General features: G+C 41.1%; 1 long non-coding RNA gene across 1 annotated transcript; it reads left to right on the top strand.

Moving 5' to 3' along the window:
• The first annotated feature begins 12,169 nt into the window (after positions 1-12,169).
• Positions 12,170-25,492, top strand: LOC126188054 (uncharacterized). The gene is made up of 3 exons (XR_007537821.1): positions 12,170-12,237; positions 15,764-15,914; positions 25,328-25,492. It is a non-coding gene; the product is annotated as an uncharacterized LOC126188054 (long non-coding RNA).
• The last annotated feature ends 1,109 nt before the right edge of the window (positions 25,493-26,601 follow it).

Here is a 26,601-nt window from a genome sequence, read left to right as displayed (position 1 = left end):
TTGTAGAAATAATGGTATTGGTGGGTCATCAAAGATACAGACCCACTGTAGTCCTTCTAGAGATGGCCAGCAGCCATCTGTTGTGTCTGTGCGGGTGCACAATCACCATTGAAGAGACTTGCGGAGAATATAGTAAGTCCATAAACCAGCACTTGTGCACTCACAAAGTTTTTGGAATTGTCCTTAGACCCAGCAATGCTGTTAATCAGTCCCTTGCTGAATTATTAACACACGTCCAAACACTAACAGTCCTCTTTTTTTCACTTTTTGTGCGTATACTATGACCAACAGAAATATGTGCAGTGAAATGAATGCTTACAAGTTACTTAATTTGATGAACTGGTGTGAATTACAATTTTATAACATGAGAATACAATAACAAAGGTACAAAATACATCATTAAAGAACATAACAATACAGATAACATTTGTAGTAATATGGGCTTTACCAAAGAATAGAAATAAACAGATACATCAGTGTTACAGGAATTATTACATAAGTAAATACATAAAAGATCAGAATAGCTTTTGAAACATCAACTTCACACTTGAGCATTAAAACAGAACAGACTAAATAATGTCTAAACTCCTTTACAAAGTAAATAACATATTATTAGAAAAATTCTACAACATAACTCTCATCAGCTAAACACATAAAGACAGGAAAACACAAATACACAAGGGTACACAAACACATAGCAGAATAACACAAGAGGAAAGTGCAGGGTGTATTTTCAGTGTAAAATTTAGTACCGCAGTCCAACCCAAAACTTCATTCCATAGATCTTTTGTCTTATTTCAACATTTGTTTCCACCAAAAAAATTCAATCCAAGCATGCTTTCTGTATTTATATGTTCACATATTTCTTACCTCATTATTTATTTTCCATTATCTTACATCATAATTTATTTCCAAGAAAATCCTACCTAAACCTGTTGTCCCTAAACCCTACTTTTTTTGTTCATATCCTCTTTCAAAATACTTTTTTGGCCAAACCATTTTCTTATAGCTTCTCAATGCATTTCTTCCAATTCATCACAAAACGTTCTCTCATATAGCCTACCCAATCTTAAGCTAACTTGAATCTACTGAGCTCAGATACTAAACTAAGGGACGAGGTAATGCAGCAGCACAAAACAATTAACACCAACAGCAATGACAAAAAATTCAGATTGGCAAAGCAAGCAGCAATATATATATAAGTTAGCAAAGCAAATGCAACATTATCACTAATACGAGCCAATGTGCACCAAAAAGAAAAATAAATCAGTTCACTAGGCATTTTAGTAAATATCATAAATTATGAGCTCCACATTGTAGTCATATGTTTTCAGGCCTGAGTGTGTCGTATTAGCGATGCTTTCTACAAAGAAATGTCAATAGCGAGGATAATGGCCTCCTTTTTTTCTCCACCTTTGCATCTGAAAGGCACACTCTAATGGCTTTTTTCTAGGTGACTGTCGCTCAGATGGGCCTCCACAGCACATTATGTCAAGGTCATCTAGCTTCTTTACTGAAATATTTATGGCAGCAGTTTCCACTACAGTGACAGTCTCATAAAAAATAAAAAAATTCGGAGGTTAGAAATTTACATTAGAAGTGTGTAGAAACAAAATCAGATACATAACAGTGTCCAATAAGTTTTGTCAGCGTTGTGGTAACTGACATTCACGTATGTACACACATTTCATAACTCTTAAAGTACGATTCTTGGTTTCCAACATCCTTTTCATAAATCAGAGTCGCTAACCACTACTCCTTATTCCTTACCTTATTACACACGTACATATTCATATTCATCAACACGTCTTCAATATTTCATCATAATAAATACATAGCATAATCAGATTCCTCATATAGCATCATCTCGTTGATCATAAACACACCTCAAAAGCATAAAACACATCGTCGTCATCATAATAACACCATAACACCTCAGCCAAATCTCAAAAACGTCAGAGCTTTCTGCAATAACTTCAAAACCTAAAAAAAATTCTCTGCTCATTTCAATAGTGTCATCTACCTCAAACGTACTTTAAAAATCATGACCCTATACCAAATGTGACATTCAAAGCTCTCAAAGTATCACAATGGTTCAAAAAAAAAAAGAACAGTTCACAAAGTACAGACAAAATACAATTTCATAAGTGTGAAGTTATCCAACTGTGTAATTACGTAAAAATCTGTCACTGATGTAGTAAAATAAATGTTTGTCTCTCTCAGTTAAATGATCAGATAGCCGTGTAATTTATGTGTTAGAGAAATATGGTACCGATGTGTAAAGTTGTACAAGCAAATACCATATTAGCTAGGTCTCCTTGCCGGTTGGTGTGGCCGTGCGGTTCTAAGCGCGTCAGTTTGGAACCGCGTGACCGCTACGGTCGCAGGTTCGAATCCTGCCTCGGGCATGGATGTGTGTGCTGTCCTTAGGTTAGTTAGGTTTAAGTAGTTCTAAGTTCTAGGGGACTGATGACCTCAGTAGTTAAGTCCCATAGTGCTCAGAGCCATTTTTTAGGGCTCCTTGTGCTTGCCAAACACATGGTACACAAAGTAGGCGTGTACCCCCATGAGGATTAATGTAATTATACCCTCAGGTGTTACAAATTACAGCAATCGAATAAAATGTATCACCGAAAACTTTCTTTGTATCTTTGTGATTCAAAAATCTTTAAAAATAAATCTTTAAAAATAAAGTACAAAATTAATCACACAAATGCGTGTCCTGTAGCGCTAAATGTGCGTCTTGCTGTAAGATAATTCGGTGGAAGTGTCGTAGTTATCGTCCTTTGTAAGCAAAGTTCTGCAGAAGTCAATGTACTCACCTCACCATAAACAAAAGTGAAATGTTTTGCGTACAGATATCTTAGTTATTACGCTTATTGCCGTGATGAAGAAAGTACTGTGCTGTAACGTATTGTTGTGCTACGGAAAAGGCTGTTTCATTGTAGCTATACCACAAAAGTTACTACTAAAACATGTTTTACTTTCCAGAATAATATAGAAAAACTGTGCAGATATAAAACAGATACACCGCAAAAGCAACAATGTAAATTGTGTCACACATTAGCAGCGTCGTGATGTAATTGTGTAGCTGTCAAAGTAATCAAATATTAAGTCATCTTTAATCTCACAGAAAGTACTTCAAATAAAGAATGTCTTTTCAAGTAAACCAAAATGTTGCTTTGAAATCTCATTACCAGTATATGTTCTAAGTATGTAAGCCTTATATTCGTTACGTAATCGTGCAACTAACAAGCAAGAATGTACAAATTTAATCACTCAAATACGTGTACTGACGGTAAGGAATGCTAAAAATTTTCTCAAGGTTAGCGTCTATGTTATTTTTCTATGAGCCAGCCAGCGCACCTGGCTGCCTGCGGTGCGAGTCATTGTCTGCCTCTTTGTTGGTGCGCGTCGTTATTAGGATTAGCGGGTTCCGCTCGATAGGTCAGGAGTCCACTACACGCAACAAGCGGCTACACGGGTAGCAGGGGTTGTGTGGCGTGGGCTGGGCGGTTTTTTAGGTTAGATGGCCTTGGGCAAGTACAGAAAGGGCAACAGCCTCAACGGGTGCAGGGCAAAGTCAGGACATGCGAGGACCAAGCAGCAATCGGTATTGTAATTGTAAACTGTCGAAGCTGCGTTGGTAAAGTACCGGAACTTCAACCGCTGATAGAAAGCACCGAAGCTGAAATCGTTACAGGTACAGAAAGCTGGCTGAAGCCAGAGATAAATTCTGCCGAAATTTATACAAAGGTACAGACGGTGTTTAGAAAGGATAGATTGCATGCAACTGGTGGTGGAGTGTTCGTCGCTGATAGTAGTAGTCTATCCTGTAGTGAAGTAGAAGTGGATAGTTCCTGTGAATCATTATGGGTGGAGGTTACACTCAAACCGAGCTAGGTTAATAATTGGCTACTTTTACCGACCTCCCGACTCAGCAGCATTAGTGGCAGAACAACTGAGAGAAAATTTGGAATACATTTCACATAAATTTTCTCAGCATGTTATAGTCTTAGGTGGAGATTTCAATTTACCAGATATAGACTGGGACACTCAGATGTTTAGGACGGGTGGTAGCAACAGAGCATCGAGTGACATTATACTGAGTGCACTATCCGAAAATTACCTCGAGCAATTAAACAGAGAACCTACTCGTGGAGATAACATCTTGGACCTACTGATAACAAACAGACTCGAACTTTTCGACTCTGTATGTGCAAAACAGGGAATCAGTGATCATAAGGCCGTTGCAGCATCCCTGAATATGGAAGTTAAAAGGAATATAAAAAAAGGGAGGAAGGTTTATCTGTTTAGCAAGAGTAATAGAAGGCAGATTTCAGACTACCTATCTGATCAAAACGAAAATTTCTGTTCCGACACTGACAATGTTGAGTGTTTATGGAAAAAGTTCAAGGCAATCGTAAAATGCGTTTTAGACAGTTACGTGCCAAGTAAAACTGTGAGGGACGGGAAAAACCCATCGTGGTACAACAACAAAGTTAGGAATTTACTGCGAAAGCAAAGAGAGCTACACTCCAAGTTTAAATGCAGCCAAAACCTCTCAGACAAACAGAAGCTAAACGATGTCAAAGTTAGCGTAAGGAGGGCTATGTGTGAAGCGTTCAGTGAATTCGAAAGTAAAATTCTGTGTACCGACTTGACAGAAAATCCTAAGAAGTTCTGGTCTTACGTTAAATCAGTAAGTGGCTCGAAGCAGCATATCCAGACACTCCGGGATGATGAAGGCATTGAAAAAGAGGATGACACGCGTAAAGCTGAAATACTAAACACCTTTCTTCCAAAGCTGTTTCACAGAGGAAGACCGCACTGCAGTTCCTTCTCTAAATCCTCGCACAAACGAAAAAATGGCTGACATCGAAATAAGTGTCCAAGGAATAGAAAAGCAACTGGAATCACTCAATAGAGGAAAGACCACTGGACCTGACGGGATACCAATTCGATTCTACACAGAGTACGCGAAAGAACTTGCCCCCTTTCTAACAGCCGTGTACCGCAAGTCTCTAGAGGAACGGAAGGTTCCAAATGATTGGAAAAGAGCACAGGTAGTCCCAGTCTTCAAGAAGGGTCGTCGAGCAGATGCGCAAAACTACAGACCTATATCTCTGACGTCGATCTGTTGTAGAATTTTAGAATATGTTTTTTGCTCAAGTATCGTGTCGTTTTTGGAAACCCAGAATCTACTATGTAGGAATCAACATGGATTCCGGAAACAGATCGTGTGAGACCCAACTCGCTTTATTTGTTCATGAGACCCAGAAAATATTAGATACAGGCTCCCAGGTAGATGCTATTTTTCTTGACTTCCGGAAGGCGTTCGATACAGTTCCGCACTGTCGCCTGATAAACAAAGTATGAGCCTACGGAATATCAGACCATCTGTGTGGCTGGATTGAAGAGTTTTTAGCAAACAGTACACAGCATGTTGTTATCAATGGAGAGACGTCTACAGACGTTAAAGTAACCTCTGGCGTGCCACAGGGGAGTGTGATGGGACCATTGCTTTTCACAATATATATAAATGACCTAGTAGATAGTGTCGGAAGTTCCATGTGACTTTTCGCGGATGATGCTGTAGTATACAGAGAAGTTGCAGCATTAGAAAATTGTAGAGAAATGCAGGAAGATCTGCAGCGGATAGGCACTTGGTGCAAGGAGTGGCAACTCACTCTTAACATAGACAAATGTAATGTATTGCGAATACATAAAAAGAAGGATCCTTTATTGTATGATTATATGATAGCGGAACAAACACTGGTAGCAGTTACTTCTGTAAAATATCTGGGAGTATAGGTGCGGAACGATTTGAAGTGGAATGATAATATAAAATTAATTGTTGGTAAGGCGGGTACCAGGTTGAGATTCATTGGGAGAGTCCTTAGAAAATGTTGTTCATCAACAAAGGAGGTGGCTTTCAAAACACTCGTTCGACCTATACTTGAGTATTGTGCATCAGTGTGGGATCCGTACCAGATCGGGTTGACGGAGGAGATAGAGAAGATCGAAAGAAGAGCGGCGCGTTTCGTCACAGGGTTATTTGGTAACCGTGATAGCGTTACGGAGATGTTTAACAAACGCAAGTGGCAGACTCTGCAAGAGAGGCGCTCTGCATCGCGGTGTAGCTTGCTCGCCAGGTTTCGAGAGGGTGCGTTTCTGGATGAGGTATCGAATATATTGCTTCCCCCTACTTATACCTCCCGAGGAGATCACGAATGTAAAATTAGAGAGATTAGAGCGCGCACGGAGGCTTTCAGACAGTCGTTCTTCCCGCGAAACATACGCGACTGGAACAGGAAAGGGAGGTAATGACAGTGGCACTTAAAGTGCCCTCCGCCACACACCGTTGGGTGGCTTGCGGAGTATAAATGTAGATGCAGATGTAGGCCCTGCCCTGTTTGAATCCTGCCAGTTCTAATGGAATTCAGGTCTGTCGTTACGATTATATCGTCTGTCGTCATGTCGGTAATTTCTGTAATTAATTTCTTGTCGGTCACGTGGTGGAGAACTTCTCCCTGAGTCGTAACTGCGCGGTGGACTGTTGCGTCTGAAGTGGTTCTGTCTCCCTTGATAATAATTATTTTGGTTCCCATATTGTCTGTTTCTCTGGTTGTCTCTGTGATAGTCATTACTACGGAAATGCTTCAGTGTCGTCTTTGCAACGTCCTGCCAAAATAATATGACGTAAATGTTCAGGCAATTTGATTAAGCAAATGCGGATGAGTTCTGAGGGGCTGTATGGGTTTGAAAGATACTGATTCTTATGTAACATGTCTTCGAAATATTTGAGAAGACTAGAAAATTCCGATTGTTCCAAATGTTTCATCATTATGATGCTATATTTTACTCGGTCTTGTGTAGCTTGAGACCAATATGCTGAGAGGAAGTCATGATGAAACTTTCCTTCACTGTGACAATCGTGAATGACCGATCGCATTCTTTCAGCTGGCTCATTCTCTAAGAAGTCACACATAAATTCTAATCTGTGCTCTAATGACCAGTTTGGAGGAAAACAATGAGAGAATTGATGGAGCCACGCTTGTGGATGAATGTCGTTGCCAGAATTCTTAAATGTTTTGAATTTACGTGTAGTAATGAACAGATTATAGTCAAAATCATCGTGTCGGCGAGTCGCATATCGGTCATTGTTACGTCGTGTCGGCGGTTCCATCTCAAAATTCGGTGCACCTTGTCAATTTCTTTCATAATTTCCGAAACGCCCTGTGTTATTATTTTGCGGCTTTTCCGTATTTCTAAGTCCCTCTTCCCGTGTTGGAATGCGAGTGTCCTCTGAAATAAGTAATTTTTGTATTACTTGTGCCAACTGATCTTGTACTTCCCGGATTTCTCTTTGGTGTTGCGTATTAATTTGATTCTGATTTTGTTTGAATTTCTCAATTTGTTCATACTCTTCTGTGTCAGTGATGGCTACAGGTCTTGTGTCATTCAGATCATCATCTACCTTTGTAGATAAGTTAGTGAACTGATCCGAAAGTTCGGCTACGTGTCTACTGTGTCCTTTAAGTTTTCCTCAGTTTTGGCAAGTTGCGTAACCGAATCGGTAGATGCAACTGTGTCAGTTTTAGCTTGCAAGGTGTCGTGATTTTCATGAACAATAGTTTGCACTTCTTTTATGGCTGCTTCGTCATTCTGTAATGCATTTTCATGACGCGAAAAAATAGGTTGGAAATGCTCACAAATTTGTGCTTTTACGTCATTACAGACTTTTTGACATTTCGATTCAATGTTATGTAACTCAGTAGTTAAATCTTCACGTGTTTGTTCAAGCGTGGTGTCTAACTTCCGAAGATTTTGTTCCATTGTGTCCAACTTTTTAAGCTTTTGCTGTCTTTGTCTCTGATTTTGTTCCATTTGTTGCATTAATTGCAATAATAATGTATTAGTGTCTTGAATCTGTTTCTCTATGCTTTTTGGCAGTGCATTTTCACTGGCAACATTCACATTTTGAAAAGCAGAAAATGTGTCTTGACTTATTTGAGAAAACGGTGAGGGCGCGAAACCTGAATCTACAGTATTTGCAAGATTGTGTCCTGTCATTTCGGATTCCTGAGGCAGCTGTTGCCGACCGATCGATCGATAATGCTTCCCTGTTCACTAATTGTTTCACTGTCTACACCATTATTTGCAACCCACTCCATTTCCCTATGCACAATTACCAAATTACTACTTTGAACATTAGTTAGTTCATTACACGGTGGCGCTAACACACGGCTTTCGTCTTCACTGTCATTTCTTAGTTTACTTTGGAGCCTAGTATTACGTTTTTCACATGCCATTATTGTCACAATATTTCACACGATAACACAGAAAAGCACAATTTGAAGACCAAAATAAGAAAACACATTAGCATGGCACTGAAAATAATATCTATTTAATTGCAAGGCAGCTGCCAAATACTTGGTGCAAATCTGCATGCATGCCACAACTGTTTTACTGTACAACAATGAAAAACTACAACTACAAAGAAGATTCTCTCTACAATTACACACTAACAATAAACAATAGCTACACTAATTACACATACTACAAGAAAAAATCAGAAGATTCCAGTGAGGTATCCTGGCAGGGTCGCCATATGAAATGTCCCCTTAGAAAAATTATACATCACTGTGCTTAAACTGACACACAATATTTTTAGCGCAACGCAATCTGACTTTCAATAATCCCTACAAAAGAATGGCCCTCACTAACATTAACCTATACCTTTCAAAAATCACTTACCTCACAAAAATGTTCGTTACTCGAACTACTGCAATACAGTGAGCGCCACTACAGCCAGCTAAATAAAAGATTCTAACTACTGAAGGCACTAACTACTGATAGGCATAGTTAGCAAATGAAAGATTTTGATAGAGAACAAGCAATGTGAATGCCTTAATAGTGTTCAAAACTCATAATATATATATCAGTCCATGATATTCAATATTACAAATTTACTATTTCTGATGCACAGACGTCCAGATCGTCCTCTCTCAAAATTCCGCCATCTCTCTCCCCACATCCACCGCTGCTGGTGGCTCACCTCCAATTGTGCAACGCTACGCGCTGTTCACATGCAACTGCCCAACACTACAATAGCAAGCAACAATGCAAACCAGCCACAGACTGCACACAGCACAGCCAGTGATTTTCATACAGAGTGCTACGTGGCGTTACCAATAAAAAAAACCAAACAGCCTACTTACATAGCTCCCATGCTCCCCACAAAAAATTTACAAATTGTTTTGGGCAGTGGCCAATAATGATTTGATAAAATTTTTCATAATTACAATAACAAAGATATCAACTGCACACACCTATTGATACAATGTTGGTGAAAAGCTAAAATTTTCTCACAGTCCATAAATACAGTCCTGATCATTCATCACAGTATTAATTACAATTTTATGCACAAACTCTGAGCAGTAAAAGAAAATGCACATCGAAATAGTGGATTTCCATGCAGTCTTGAAGAAGTAGTGTTGTCCTTCCAACAGAAAGATAATGCTGACTCTTGACATGCAGACAGACATTTCAGAAAGGCTTTTCAACAGAAAATGCTATATATGCTTTCACTGATCAAATATTACATCCAATGAATAACCGAAATTCACCCATTGGGATATTTGAAACGTCCCCTTAGAAATATTATACATCACTGTGCTTAAACTGACACACAATATTTTTAGCGCAACGCAATCTGACTTTCAATAATCCCTACAAAAGAATGGCCCTGACTAACATTAACCTATACCTTAATAGTGTTCAAAAGTCATAATATATATATCAGTCCATGATATCCAATATTACAGATTTACTTTTTCTGATGGACAGATGCCCAGATCGTCCGCTCTCAAAATTCCGCAATCTCTCTCCCCACATCCACCACTGCTGACGGCTCACCTCCAACTGTGCAACGCTACGCGCTGTTCACATCCAACTGCCCAACACTATAATAGCAAACAACAATGCAAACCAGCCACAAACTGCACACAGCACAGTCAGTGATTTTCATACAGAGCACTACGTGGCATTACCAATAAAAAAACCTAAACAGCCTACTTACATATTTTGTGATCTCTCAAAGGCTTTTGATTGTGTGAATCATGAAATTCCTCTATATGAGCTTAAGTATTGTGGTATGAGTGGAACAATGAACAAATGGTTTAATTCATACTTAACTGGAAGAATGCAGAAGGTTGAAATTAACAGTACAGACGGTCTACAAAAACCACCAGAGACCTCTAACTGGGGAGGTATCAAGAATGGTGTCCCACAGGATTCAGTCTTGGGTCCCTTATTGTTCTTAATATATATTAACAACTTGCCACTTTATATTCATGAATATGCAAAGTTAGTCCTTTTTGGTAATGATACAAGTATAGTAATCACAACCAAGAAGCATGAATCAGCTGAGGAAATTGCAAATAATGTCTTTCGGAAAATTATTAAGTGGTTCTCTGCAAATGGACTCTCACTAAATTTTGAAAAAACACAGTTTATACAATTCTGCACAGTGAAAGGCATAACACCATTGATAAATATAGACTATGAACGGAAGTCTGTTGCTAAGGTAGAATACTCAAAATTTCTGGGTGTGTGCATTGATGAGAAATTAAATTGGAAGAAACACATCCATGATCTGCTGATACGGTTAGGTTCAGCTACTTACGCTATTAGGGTTATTGCAAATTTTGATGGTAAACATATCAATAAATTAGCCTACTATGCCCATTTTCATTCACTGCTTTCATATGGCATCATATTTTGGGTCAATTTGTCACTAAGAGAGAAAGTATTCATTGCACAAAAGCGTGTAATCAGAATAATAGCTGGTGCCCACCCAATATCACCTTGCAGACATTTGTTTAAGGAACTTAGGATATTCACAGTACCTTCGTAATACATACATTCACTTATGAAATTTGTCGTTAATAACCCATCCCAATTCAAAAATAACAGCGAAGTGCATAGCTAAAACACTAGAAGAAAGGATGATATTCACTATTCTGGATTAAATCTCACTTTGGCACAGAAAGGGGTGAATTACGCTGCCAGAAAAATGTTTGGTCATTTGCCAAATAGTATTAAAAGTCTGACAGATAGTCAACTAACATTTAAAAGCAAATTAAAAGAATTTCTGAATGACAACTCCTTCTACTCAACAGTTGAATTCTTAGATATGAAGTAGTAACTGTAAAAATTTAATTAATTAATTATTTTGTGTAAGGAAAACTTATATCAAAGTGACAATTTCCACATCATTACGAAATGTCGTATTCATGATCTATGGAACAAGCATTAATGTATGTATGTATGGGGACTGATGATCTCAGATGTTAAGTCCCATAGTGCTTAGAGCCATTTGAACCATTTTGAAAAACCACTTTACGCGGCTGGAAGACCGAGAGAACTTTATCATCTTGGGGTAATGTTCACACTTTCCGTGAAATTGTACCACAAAGCTCTTTTCTATGCACTTCCATATAAAGCTACACTTCAGATAAATATTTTAAAAAAGACTTCCTAAAACTAAAATGCATACTTCATGTTAACATAGTGTTTATTTACACATTTCATAAAAGCAGTTCTTGCTGCCACCCCTCTGTGTTTTATATCCTCTTTACTTCTGGCGTAATCGATTATTTTAGTGAACAAATAGCAAGACATGTCTGCTACTTTTAAAGACTTATTTTAAAAACTCTTTCCCACGGTATCTTTACCAATTACTTCGCTTACACTCAACCACCGCTGTTTTATTGATATTCGTCTTACAGCATGTTTTCAAGACAATATTAATTCCGTTTAACTGATATTCCACGCCCTTCCGTCATGGCAGAATTACAGTGTCATCGGCTTTTCCAGATAGCATAGTGGACGGGCTACAACTCGAATGTATGGATGAACACGTAAATCTGCATATGCTGTTTCCTAACTTTAGTCGTTTTGACTTGAACGCTGATTCAGACGCACATCCTGACGAAATAGGGCAGCTAATTAAAGCAGCCAGATCAAGACGTCGCAGCTGTAGCGAAGCCATCTGGCTGCACTGTCTCAATTACCTCCGGGAATCAGCATGGGGTCCGTGTGACGTCTTCTCCGTGGCGGTGGACAGAGTATAAAAAGGGCGAGTTGACTGTCTTCAGGCCGCAGCTTCCAGTGGAGACGTCAGCCGACTTGGACTCAGGGAAGAATTAACACACAGCGGAACAGAAGCAGGTCAGTCGCGGAGCCCTATTTTTCAGATATAGACGACCATGAGGCCTCCTCAACATAATATCCTCTTACTCTGCGTTGCATTCAAAGCTTGCTGTTTGTCAACACGTTAGTCATTCGATAACTTTTACCGACTACACTTCATTTCCGAACACAGGCTCCTTCCCGCAGAATATTTTTTAGGATAGTCTACCATCCTTACAACTTTGTTGTGTACATTCAGTAAATACAAGTAAAGTAAGAAGTCTCACAGTGACAAATGCTTGAATCTCTTGGTAAAAATTGGTTTCACCTATGTAGGAGTAAACTGTGGAAACTACTCAGCACATGTGTTGCAGTAAGAAGTAGGTTAAGTGCCGTATTTACACCACTGGCCATTAAAATTGCTACACCAAGAAGAGATGCAGATGATAAACCGGCATTCATTGGACAAATATATTATACTAGAACTGACATGTGATTACATTTTCACGCAATTTGGGTGCATAGATCCTGAGAAATCAGTACCCACAACAACCACCCCTGGCAGTAATAACGGCCTTGATACGCCTGGGCATTGAGGCAAACAGAGCTTGGATGGCGTCTACAGGTACAGGTGCCCATGAAGCTTCAACACGATACCACAGTTCATCAAGAGTAGTGACTGGCGTATTGTGACGAGCCAGTTGCTCGGCCACCAATGACCAGACGTTTTCAATTGGTGAGACATCTGAAGAATGTGCTGGCCAGGGAAACAGTCGAACATTTTCTGTATCCAGAAAGGTCCATGCAGGACCTCCAACATGCGGTCGTGCATTATCCTGCTGAAATGTAGTGTTTCGCAGGGATCGAATGAAGGGTAGAGCCAGGGGTCGTAACACATCTGAAATGTAACGTCCACTGTTCAAAGTGCCGTCAGTGCGAACAAGAGGTGACGGAGACGTGTAACCAGTGGCACCCCATACCATCACGCCAGGTGATATGCCAGTATGGCGATGACGAATACACGCTTCCAATGTGCGTTCACCACGATGTCACCAAACACGGATGCGACCATCATGATGTTGTAAACAGAACCTGAATTCATCCGAAAAAATGACGTTTTGCCATTCGTGCACCCAGGTTCGTCGTTGAGCACACCATCGCAGGCGCTCCTGTCTGTGATGGAGCGTCAAGGGTAACCGCAGCCATGGTCTCCGAGCTGACAGTCCATGCTGCTGCGGACGTCGTCGAACTGTTCGTGCAGATGGTTGTTGTCTTGCAAACGTCCCCATCTGTTGACTCAGGGATCGAGACGTGGCTGCACGTTCCGTTACAGCCAGGCGGATAAGATGCCTATCATCTCGACTGCTAGTGATACGAGGCCTTTGGGGTCCAGTACGGCTTTCCGTATTACCCTCCTGAACCGACCGATTCAATATTCTGCTAACAGTCATTGGATCTCGACCAACGCGAGTAGCAATGTCGCGATACGATAAACCGCAATCGCGATAGGCTACAATCCGACCTTTATCAAAGTCTGAAACGTGATGGTACGAATTTCTACTCCTTACACGAGGCATCACAATAACGTTTCACCAGGCAACGCGGGTCAAATGCTGTTTGCGCATAAGAAATCGGTTGGAAACTTTCCTCATGTCAGCACGCTGTAGGTGTCGCCACCGGCGCCAACCTTGTGTGAATGCTCTGAAAAGCTAATGATTTGCATATCACAGCATCTTCTTCCTGTCGGTTAAATTTCGCGTCTGTAGCTCGTCATCTTCGTGGTGTAGCAATTTTAATGGCCAGTAGTGTAAAATGGAGAAGTGTAAATGAGTAGGTAATAGTTTTCAACGACTGTTAATATTTTAGACTGAAGTAACAGAAGCTAGTAATGGTGTATATCATTGACTAAAAATCCTTGAAGAACTGTTACACGGTCCAATCACATTGATGTGACCACCGCTCTTCTTTCGTCAGAATGCAATAACCATTCACAAACGGCAGGTGGCATCACTAGGAGTGAAGGCTATACAAAGCATGTCGGGGGGACGTAGAAAACAATGCAGTCGTTCTCGAAATGCGTAAACGGTGCGATTTATTTGATCAAAAGGGCATGATCATTGGTTTTCGGGTCAGGGGTGGAAGCATTTCCGAAAAGGCTATGTTTGTAAACTGCTCGCATGCCCCCATGGTTAAAGTTCACCGTGCATGGCAAAATGGCGCTGTCCAATACCGACGTCGAGGCAACTGTGTTGCACCATGGGCCATAGTTGACAGGACTGACCAACAGCTGCAGAGATGTGTACGGGCGAATAGATGTGGAAGTGTTAAGCAACCGACCGCCGAGGGGACTACCAACAATGTCTCCTCAACGATCAACGACCGTTCAGTGAACGTTGTTGCGTATTGGCCTCCACAGTCAACGCCTGGTTCATGCACCCATGCTGACTGCTGTTCGTCAGCGACGAAGGCTGGAATTTGCACGGCAGATGGCCGTTGGAGTTTACGACCCCGCGACAGTCATCAGAAAGTGGAGGAAACCGTAGGAGGGAGAGTTATGGTCTGGGGAATGTTTTCGTGGAATTTCCTCAGTGATCTCGACATTCTGAAAGACACAATGGATCAATACAGGTATGGAGCTATCCTTCGGGATCTTGCCCACACCTATATGGAGTTTGTTTTCCCTCGGCACGATGGCATATTCCAGCAGGACAATGCATCGTGTCACACAGTTTGCAGTGCACATGCGTCGTTCGAAGAGAGCAAGGGTGAGTTTATGGTCCAACCCTGGTCACCAAACGCCCTGAATTTGAACCCGGTCGAGGACCTGTGGGACCACCTCGATCGGGTTGATCGCGCCATGGGTCCTGAACAGAGAAACATGGCGCAGCTAGCCGCGGCTTCGGAGTGGGTTGGCTCCACACCCACGTCGGTACCTTCCAGAACCTCACTGACTCTCTACCTGCACGTCCGCGCTGCAAAAGGTGGTTATTCGAGATTTTGACAGGTGGTCACATTAATGTGACTGAACTGTATAATAAACCTATGTGTGTGGCGAACGACGGTCACCGTTCCATGTATTCAATATATCGTTTGCACATCTTAGTGGAACTACCCTAATTCTACATACTCATTCCTCAGTGATCCGGTGCTTCTTTTCCTACTTACGTATAATTATGTTATGAACAAAGCCGATTAGATCATGTTTTTATTTAAGTTTCATTACCGGTTTCCGCTTAATTAGGCCATTTGAGGAATAAAAAGGAGAACTGTGGCTATCACTGACGTCAACTGGTGTGTTTCATTAAGACAAAACATGATACAGACTACTCTGTTCAAAAAATAATAATATAGGATAACAGCCATCTCTGGCAAAACAGTGCCACCACTTTCAGTTAAAATTAATAATTTACGGAGATATATTTGTGAACCATTGTTTTGTCCGATATATTTTTTGTGATACCTACAATTGCTGCAATGTTGACAATATGGTTCTAAAACTGTAACGCTTGGTTGGCGTAAGTTTGCTGCTTTAGCCGGCTGTAGCGGCGTACTCCCTCCTTTTCAGGATGAAGCAAGGCTGTGTGCTAACTCTGATGCTGGTGGTGGCGGTGTGCGCAGCGCTGTCTGCGGCGCAGCTCAACTTCTCCACCGGTTGGGGTCGGCGCTACGCAGATCCCAACGCTGACCCCATGGCGTTCCTCTACAAGCTCATACAGGTCAGCCACACCCCATCATCCAATCATACTTTACGACACACCTCTACAAGATCATAAAGGTCAGCCACACCCGAACATCCCATCACACTTTAGGGTATGCCTCCAAAAGCTCATAAGTATCAGCTACGCCCCAACATCAAATCATACTTTAGGACACACCTCTACAAGCTTATAAAGGTCAGACACCCCCCCCCCCCACATCCCATCACATTTTATGACATACCTCTACACGTTCATATTGGTCCAGCACACCCCAACACCCTATCACTCTCAGAGCCTACCTGTAAAGTCTCGTACAGATCAGGAACATCAGCTCAGCCAAAGCAGATCCTTAAATTTTCATCCTAAGAACCTGTCACACTCTCCAACCTACCTCTACAAGTCCACACAAGTCAGGTAGATCCCAATAACTCATCACATTTTTTGACCTGCCTTCAAAATGGTTCAAATGGCTCTGAGCATTATGGAACTTAACATCTGAGGTCATCAGTCCCCTAGAACTTAGAACTACTTAAACTGAACTAACCTAAGAACATCACACACATCCATGCCCGAGGTAGGATTCGAACCTGTGACCGTAGCAGTCGCGCGGTTCCGGACTGAAGCACCTAGAACCGCTCGTCCACAGCGGCCGGCGACTTGCCTTCACAGGCCCTTAAAGTTCACGAACGTCCCAAGATACCACCCCATCCAAAGCCTACCTTTAAACGCTCTACATGCCAGGTTCATCTTAAGAACCTGTCTCACTCTAAGTCCTACCTCTATAGTTATATCCATGGCAGATGAGTCCCAGCATTCTACTAGACGGCGTGACCTACCTAATACTGGTCAGACATGTCCTGCGGAAAGCCTTCGGTAGTTGTAATTAGGAATACACAAACATCAATCCGACAAATATCCTTTCAGAAAGTCTGTCGCAGATGCGTTCAGTGAGTAGCAAATTGGACAATACGCTACTAAAAATATCCACCAAATACCCGAAGCGCAACTATTCTTAAGATTCTATGTCTTTTACGGGGAATCGAGCTTCGTTGAAGATGGGCGCTAGAAATCTAATTGAATACACCTTACAGCTCAGTGCGAAATAGATAGTTAATATTCATTTAGCGCCTTTTCAGCTCAAAGTCGCCCTCTTCCTCTACTTTCGTATTAGACCAGTGAGCAAATCGGTTAACGCGCTTGTTAGAAGGTGGGTGACCGATCAACTTACTGCAACACTTACAAGACTATCGTGGAAGCTACTGAAAAATAATCGGTACGAAATATTTCAGGGACCTTTTAGTTTAATTTAAAGACATATGCCACGAGAAAATGCGATTGGCTTTCAGTCGTTTTCCGTACAACAATTTGTCACCAACTTCTCCCGTTTTAAGACTAAAATAAAGTTCTACAAAAACACAATTTATACTATGTGCATAAAAAGGTCTTTGTTAGGTGAGAGAATTGAAATAAGACACGGCAGTATAGGTGACGATAACATTAATTTTTCGGCTAATTAAGATACAGAGCTTAACTTTCATGAATCTTACAGGACTTTAGCAACAAGAAAGATGAAACCTAGACAGTAGAAAAACGAATCTTTTTCCGCGATAAACATTTACAAAGCTAACACACAGATTATACACCAACATGAGTCGATAAAAATTACAAACTTCTTTCCATCAAGGGAAAGAAATCTTTACAAAAATCTATCATTGAAATTATAAATCGATACAAATCTCAATCTAATTCAATGGTAATGTTTTATACCACCTATGTAATCCATTTCAAACCAGAAATTAACGGTTGTCGGATAGGATAAGTCAGACCCTAAATACAAATAGGCATGTATCGTTCTCTTCTCTTCAATTCATTCATGTTAACTGAGGGGGAGAGGAAGCCAGGCTGTGTAGTAAAACCACAATCACTCACAAACATACTTTTCCTCTGGTACAAGTATCCTCAACGCACTAAAAAAACGAACAGTACTAGTAGGTTGACACAACTGGCAGAGATTTCTTCATGCTTTGCAGCACGTACCTCATCCAGCTTCAAGTTGCTACTGGCTCATAGTATGCTGCCGCATTTGGTTGCAAAAATGAATTAGACAAACGGCCTCTCATCTCAGACGTTCACAGAAAATTTCCCTGTTGCCATTTCCATATGAGAGCTTTCCAAACACCTCATTTCACCTTGGCGGTCGAAACTTTATTGTGTAAGATAGTATTCCCACGTAAAGCCTCTATTTTATCTAGACTGTCTGCCCGAATTACACCCCATTGACTGTAGCTTGTTCTTGCATGGTGGATTATCAACATTACTGGGTATAGCTGCCGGTGAGTCTTCCGGGTTGTTGGTCGTCGTCCATTACACTTCTTCGTTCCTGACGTTTCGTCTAGAGCTACGTCGGATATCTCCAGAGGTGCTTCTGGTTCCGCTGAGTCTTACCGACAAGACTCAAGACTAACTCTGAAGAAGCCAAACGTGTCTCTGGACGAAACGTCAGGAACGAAGAAGCGTAATGGATGACGACCATACAATCCGAACGATTCGTCAGCACCTATGACAAATGATCCCGAAAGGCTCGCATAATTCGCGAGCGTAGCTCCCCCAAGTTTACAATTCTGATTAATACTGCACATTCTGCTTATTTCGCACACTAACATTAAACAAAAGACCAATATTTACACTGTAAAATAATGACAGGAATATAAATATGATTATTACTTGAGGTAGACTTACGACGACTTCTTGCTACAAAATTATTTGCCGGGGCAGCCTGTAGATGGCACCAGTGAAGATTCTCTGCAACGCCGAAGAGTGCGGATACTGCCTGACGAGTTGCCTATGTTGTGTGTCTACTTATACATCTGTAGACTCATATAAATCAGACGCATTCCAGAATCCTACAGGACACAGTGACCTCCCGCGACAGGCTCATACAAATCAAACATGTCCACATAATTATCTGATGTGGACAGAGCATTACACATTACACAAGACTAAGTAAATCCTCTCATCGTTGTCCTGGACGTAATGCCTATAGTGATGACTCGACATTACCACTTTATCTACACAGCCTTTATAAAAAAAATGGCATCTTAAGGAAAATGATTGCCTTGTCAATAGATCGAACATGTACATTTTCGGGGATATCATTGTACAAACAGTTTTCATTTTAGCTGCATTATTTTACTGTCCAGCTCATGAAATTGTCCATCTCAGGGTCCTAAGTAACTCATTATAAATAACCACATTCAATATGTACCTACTACCAGCAGGACTACTATAAACTATTAGTAGTATGTGGGATGTGGGACAACCTATTCATGCGAAACACGAGACAACGATCAAAGCAGTGAATGGGAGCTTCCCAAACGTGAAACAATAACTAGCGAATATTGGGCAAAAATTCCTGATCCTCAGGACTAAAAAGTACATGAGAAGGGAACAAGACTACACAAGGAAAAAAATCACCTTCAGTTAGACAGTTTTCCCTGTTGATAAAGGTCCTTTGGCACTTACTCTCCATAAGCTTTTTTCTGGTGCCACAGTCATAGATTTACTGAAATACAATTCCGTTCTCCATCCTGCTTTTTATACAGTTACTGTACTTATGTGACGATCAGCTGATTTCGATTGTTTTCTGGTTTCAAGTACGAGTATAGGAGAATAGCACGTAAATGGCAAACAGCCGAAATCAGCTGACCTACATAAATGACAGTGATTGTATAACAACCAGGGTGGTCAATGGAGTTGTCTTTCAACTCATTCATCAGATTTCATATCCCTGTTTCCATCTATTTCCCATATTTAAAGGAATTTGCTGCCGGAAAGCTTCCTGAGTCTAGTGAAGAGATTATGGTAGCCCCAGACGCATGTTTGGCAAATCTTGTTGCACTTCTTGAATGTTTTCCATTCGTTGCGAATAAAAGGTAGAACTTTTGTCCTTGACATGACAGCCACTCAGACAGCCAAGATATTCTGTCCTTGCGCTCACATTGACTGGTCAGCACCATTGCAAGTCCAGAAGGCAGCTGGAGGCGCAGCGTCTCGCCGCCTGGAAAGAGTTTTTTCTAAAGCCGTCAGTCTTTTCATTGATTTGATGCTGTCCTCCATTTATTCCCATCCTGTGGTAGTATTCTCAGCTATACTTAGCAAAAATGAGCTATTTCTACTGTGATGTCATAGAAAAACCCAATACGACAAGTGAAATTTGACAACCATGCAGCCTGCACCACATATGGAACATTTATAAGCTCCAACTACTGTAGATCTCACAACCTTTGCATCCCATGACCCCTGCGGAAAAGCCAGAAGGATATGACCTAGAGCCAAAACGTCTTTGCTAACAGCACCAAACACTTGTGAAAGCTATGGCGCTCCAACTGTTAATACCCCATATCAACCTTATAGGTATGTGTGTGAAGCAGAACTTGTACTGACCTGTCGTGTTGCGCCTGTGGTCAGACCTACAGCACTTTTGAAACTCTACAGCTCACACGCCTTCAGCGAATTTTGCTATAAGACAGTAGTGCAATGAGTAGTTTGTTAAAATTTTTGCTACAACATGACGACGTATGGGGTGCTTGGTTACAATTTTGCTATAACAGGGACAATTTGTTACATATTGCTGTAACAGGGGTGTAACTATCACACCAATCACCCTTTACAATATGTTTTGTGTATTCTAGCCTTGGTCTTCCCGTGTCATTTTCCGCCTTTGCTACCTATGCCTGGATGGCGAAGCAGATCTCTGACTGATCTGTCCCTTTATCTGGTAAGGGTCTTCCACAGACGTTTTTCCTTACTTACTCTTTATAGTGGATCTCCATTTACTCTCCACAATCTTAATGCTTAAAGTTTCGTCTTCTCCAAGTCTCCGCTGGTCGTTTAATTTAATACAGTGCTGTGCTCCAGACATAGTTTTCCTGGAACTTCTTCATTTCTGTATAATATTTGACACCTGTAAAGCTTTTTTATTCAAAAACTCTTTCTTCCTCTATCTTAATTTACATCGGCTATCTTCTTTGCTTGAGCATCCTAGGCAATCTTTTTCCTAGTTAGAGAAATCATTTCATTTATCTCACTATTGTGTCGTCCGCCCCCGGTAGCTGAGTGGCAGCCGGCACGGTAGCTCAGCGCGTTCGGTCAGAGGGCTGATTGGCTGGTTAGCCTCTGTAATAAAAAACTGAATGAAAAGATCAACAACGAACATGAACGGATGTCATGTGACGTCCGCAACGACCAAACTCAAAAAAAAAAGTGGTCAGCGTGACAGAATGTCAATCCTAAGTGCCCGGGTTCGATTCCCGACTGGGTCGGAAATTTTCTCCGGTCAGAGACTGGGAGTTGTGTTGTCCTCGTCATCATCATCATCATTTCATATCCATCGACGAGCAAGTCGCCGAATCGAAAGACTTGCACCCGGAGAACGGTCTGCCCGACGGGAGGCCCAAGTCACACGACATTTACATTTTACTGTTGTATCGTTTCCAATTTTGATGTTAAACTAATTGTCATACCCATTTATACTACACTCCATCGCCGGCCAGAGTGGCCGAGCGGTTCTAGGCACTACAGTCTGGAACCGCAGGACCGCTACGGTCGCAGGTTCGAATCCTGCCTCGGGCATGCATGTTTGTGATGTCCTTAGGTTAGTTATGTTTTAGTAGTTCTAGGTTCTAGGGGACTGATGACCTCAGATGTTAAGTCCCATGGTGCTCAGAGCCATTTGAACCATTTTACACTTCATCAACTTTGTCTTGGTTTTGTTGAAACGTCCCCTTTCAACAATTGTACATGATTGTGCTTAAACTGACACACAATATTTTTAGCGTAACGCAATCTGACTTTCAAAAATCCCTACAAAAGAATGGCCCTGACTAACATTAACCTATACGTTTCACAAATCACTTACCTCACCAAAAATCTTCGTTACTCGAACTACTGCAATACAGAGAGCGCCACTACTGCCAGCTAAATAAAAGATTCAAACTACAGAAGGCACTAACTACTGATAGGCATAGTTAGCAATTGAAAGATGTTAATAGAGAACAAACAATGTATTTACCTTAACAGTCATAATATATATAGTAGTTCATGACATCCAGTGTTACAAATTTCAAAACTCCACCATCGGGGGCTATGTAAGTAGGCTGTTTAGGTTCTTATATTGGTAACGCCGCCGCCACGTAGCGCTCTCTGTATGAAAATCACTGGCTGTGCTGTGTGCAGTCTGTGGCTAGTTTGCATTGTTGTCTGCCATTGTAGTGTTGGGCAGCTGAATGTGAACAGCGCGTAGCGTTGCGCAGTTGGAGGTGAGCCGCCAGCAGTGGTGGATATGGGGAGAGAGATGGCGGAGTAGGTCCATTTTCCTAGATTTCCGAAATCTAGTACCACACTGCAGAATGTTAATGGTTCAAATGGCTCTGAGGACTATGGGACTTAACTTCTAAGATCATCAGTCCCCTAGAACTTAGAACTACTTAAACCTAACTAACCTAAGGACATCACACACATCCATGCCCGAGGCAGGATTCGAACTTGCGACCGCAGCGGCCGCGCGGTTCCAGACTGTAGCGCCTTGAGCCGCTTGGCCACCACGGCCGGCAGAATGTTAATGAATTTACGAGCATACGGAACGGGTTCCCAGATATGTGACTGACTCGAATACTTCTTAAGTAATAAACTCCATTATGTTGTCCTCGTCGGCGAGTGTCCGTCACCAGAGACAAGCGTATCGTCATGAGAGCCCCAGGGGAAAATGATCTGGTGGACAGGGTGGGCAGAAATCTGCGGTTGTTTGCAGAGGATGCTGTGGTGTACGGTAAGGTGTCGAAGCTGATTGACTGTAGGAGGATACAAGACGAATTAGACAAAATTTCCAGTTGGTGTGATGAATGACAGCTAGCTCTAAATGTAGAAAAATGTAAGTTAATGCGGATCAGTAGAAAAAACAAACCCGCCATGTTCGGGTACAGCATTAGTAGTATCCTGCTTTACACAGTCACGTCTTTTAAATATCCGGGCGTAAAGTTGCAAAGCGATATGAAATGGAACGAGCGTGTGAGGATTGTGGTAGGGAAGGCGAAGGATCGACTTCAGTTTATTGAGAGAATTTTAGGAAAGTGTGTTTCATCTGTAAAGGTGACCGCGTATAGGAGATAGTGCTGCCTTTTATTAAGCACGGCTTGAGTGTTTGGGATCCGCACCAGATGGGATTAGAGGAACACATTGGCGCAATTCAGGGGCGGGATGTTAGACTGGTTACCGGTAAGTTCGAACAACATGCAAATATCAGCGAGATGCTTGAGGAACTCAAATGGGAGTGACTGGAGGGAAGACGACGTTCTTTCCTAGGAGCGCTATTGAAAAAAGGAAAGAAAATGGTTAATAGTGGTATAGGATACCACCCGCCACTCACCGTACGGGGGCTTGCGTAGTATGTACGTCGATGTAGACGTAGCTATAGATATTGCATACGACAGCAGGACTAAATTGGTAACTGTTGAAGGGTTACTGAATGTTCACCAATGTTTGGAGAACGGGAAATCATGTTCTCATGCTCTTCATGACCATGGTACAAATGGCGTATTTCAGAAAGATGATGTAAGAGCCCAACTTCACATCACAAACACCATGAGGAATGTGTGGATTTGTGACTGGCTTACCCGGTCCTTTAACACTAGGATGCGATGAAAGAAGATATACTTCCATACCAGGCTCCAGCCAGCAAGGTGAATGAACCGAAACAGCGTGTGTTTCAGACATGGCGAGAAATCTCTCAAGGTGACTGCCGGAGGCTGTTTGCTTCCATGGCACAAGAAATACGACAGTATGTTCTTGGCAGTGGTGGTCATATCTCATACTGCTCTTGATGGATGTCAGTTCCAATTGGAATGAAAGTTAATCATTTAATGTCCGTTATATGGTGAACATTTCCACAAAATTTGATACATACTTGACTCTTACTTGATTTGATTATACTTCCCAATAACACTGCTGGATGGTGGCAGCGTCTGTCCTGCTGTCTGTAAATGGAATGCCAACAGCTTCCCGGAAAGCGAAATGTCTGTCTGAATAGTGATCTCCCTTTAGAGCTTATGTGGAGGAAGTGTCACAAATCTGGTTCTGAGGTGTCGCTGCATCGATTGTGCTTAGGTAATGCATCTTACTGTAAAATAACAGTACAGACTTAACTTTCGCTCATAGTGAGGTAGTGAGGTAATTTTCTTCAAAAAGGAAATTAGTTGTCTCCGTGTTTGCTTGAACAATAAATTAATTTGAGCGTTCTGCATTGAGAAAAAAGGTTTCTTGATTTCTTCTCTTTACCCATATATGTTTCGTTGAAGTTGTGCATTCATTAGAGGGCTCCACTTTATTCTAGTGTAAAAGGTAAATACATGATGGTTGAAAATTTATCCATTTCTTTTTAGAAAAAAGTCTTAAATGCAATAACAACTCTCCATGCATAATAACAATAGAGCTGCCATGTAAAAAAAAGCCGTAGTAGAAGCACAGGAAACAGTAAATGAGTGCTCACTTCTCTGTTATTGAAATGTCTTTCTGTTCTGAGAACGACGTTCAAAATCAAACAATATAAAGCACTTGCCACTCTATCTTTGACTCTCTCCCACAGATAGGGATATAATTTATGTAGTTGCAGTTACGAGAAACCAACAACATAAAAAATAAGTTAACGTAGCGATTAAAAATACTTTTCTCAAGAGAGAAGCCGATGCATTTTCGCGAACAACCTAAAAAATTTTGGATTGACTAGAGACTTAGCCGCGTGGGATTAGCCGAGCGGTCTTAGGCGCTGCAGTCATAGACTGTGCGGCTGGTCCCGGCGGAGGTTCGATTCCTCCCTCGGGCATGGATGTGGGTGTTTGTCCTTAGGATAATTCAGGTTAAGTAGTGTGTAAGCTTAGGGACTGATGACCTTAACAGTTAAGTCCCATAGGATTTCACACACATTTGACTAGAGACTTAACGTAGGAAAGAGACAACAATAATAATAAGCAAATAACAGCGGTCAGATAAATAATCATATCAAAGCGAAAAAAGTAGCGCATATACCAGTAGTTCCATTTTACATCTAAATTTTCGACCCTTAATGTAGCATCGTAAAATATAGTTATTAGCTCCAGATAAAAACCTGTGTACAAACACCAGTGTATTGCACAAGACGGGAGACAAAACGAACAACTAAATGATCTGTAAAGAAACATGTCTTGCTAAAAACAGTTTTGTGAATCTAATGATCCTAACATCAACTTGATGTATTTTCATCCAGTATTTACTTGTTCAGTAGAATAAAGAGAAACCCACTGATGGTTAACATCATCGAAACAAAACTCAGAAAATAAAATTATATTTTGCATTTTCTTCCTGTCACATTTTTCTGAATCATGTCATTCGTTTTGTTACAGATTGAGGCGAGGAAGTTAGCCGGCTGCTCAAATTAAACTCTGCAGATACCGTCGAGGAAGCCCGCACACTTGAACTACAAGTACAATTATTATGATTTGTTTTCCTTAATTGCGAACTATGTGTGCTTCTCAAATTAACCAATAAAAATAATTGATGCAGTCAAATTTTGTACTTGTTTATTCTTTCGGACAAACAGTTCGAAACTGTCTCTAACATTTATTTGAGTTACTTCTCCGATGTGGAGGACGAGCGAATACAGCACCATGTAAGATACTCCAACAAGGGAAGCATACACCCAACAGGTCACCGAGTTTCCCCATCTTTCTAAATGTACTCACGCTATCTGTAATAAATGTCGGTCTAGTATGATGCGTTTCGCAAGTGTTTTCGATAAACCGAGTTTCAAAGTTTTATGAGTCAGTATGAGGGTTATAAATACAAAATCAAATAGCGGTAATGCAGGAGTAGGTTTAATAATGAATAAAAAAATAGGAGTGCGGGCAAGCTACTACAAACAGCATAGTGAACGCATTATTGTGGCCAAGATAGACACGAGGCCCACGCCTACTACAGTAGTACAAATTTATATGCCCACTAGCTCTGCAGATGATGAAGAAATTGATGAAATGTATGATGAGATAAAAGAAATTATTCAGGTAGTGAAGGGAGACGAAAATTTAATAGTCATGGGTGACTCGAATTCGAATTAGGAAAAGGGAGAGAAGGAAACATAGTAGGTGAATATGGATTGGGGGAACGAAATGAAAGAGGAAGCCGTCTGGTAGAATTTTGCACAGAGCATAACTTAATCATAGCTAACTCTTGGTTCAAGAATCATAAAAGAAGGTTGTACACATGGAAGAATCCTGGAAATACTAGAAGGTACCAGTTATTAAAGGAACCAGTTATTAAATTGTAAGACATTTCCAGGGGCAGATGTGGACTCTGACCACAATCTAATGGTTATGAACTGTAGATTAAAACTGAAGAAACTGCAGAAAGGTGGGAATTTAAGGAGACGGGACCTGGACAAACTGATTAAACCAGAGGTTGTACAGAGTTTCAGGAAGAGCATAAGGGAACAATTGTCACAAATGGGGGAAAGAAATACAGTAGAAGAAGAATGGGTAGCTCTGAGAGATGAAGTAGCGGAGGCAGCAGAGGATCAAGTAGGTAAAAAGACGAGGGCTACTAGAAATCTTATGGATAACAGAAGAAATATTGAATTTAATTGATGAATGGAGAAAATATAAAAATGCAGTAAATGAAGCAG

The sequence above is a fragment of the Schistocerca cancellata genome, chromosome 5, assembly GCF_023864275.1.
Source record: "Schistocerca cancellata isolate TAMUIC-IGC-003103 chromosome 5, iqSchCanc2.1, whole genome shotgun sequence".
Classification (NCBI taxonomy): Eukaryota; Metazoa; Arthropoda; class Insecta; order Orthoptera; family Acrididae; genus Schistocerca; species Schistocerca cancellata.
The sequence above is the reverse complement of the archived record's forward strand: the minus strand, read 5'-3'. Positions and strand labels throughout refer to the sequence as shown.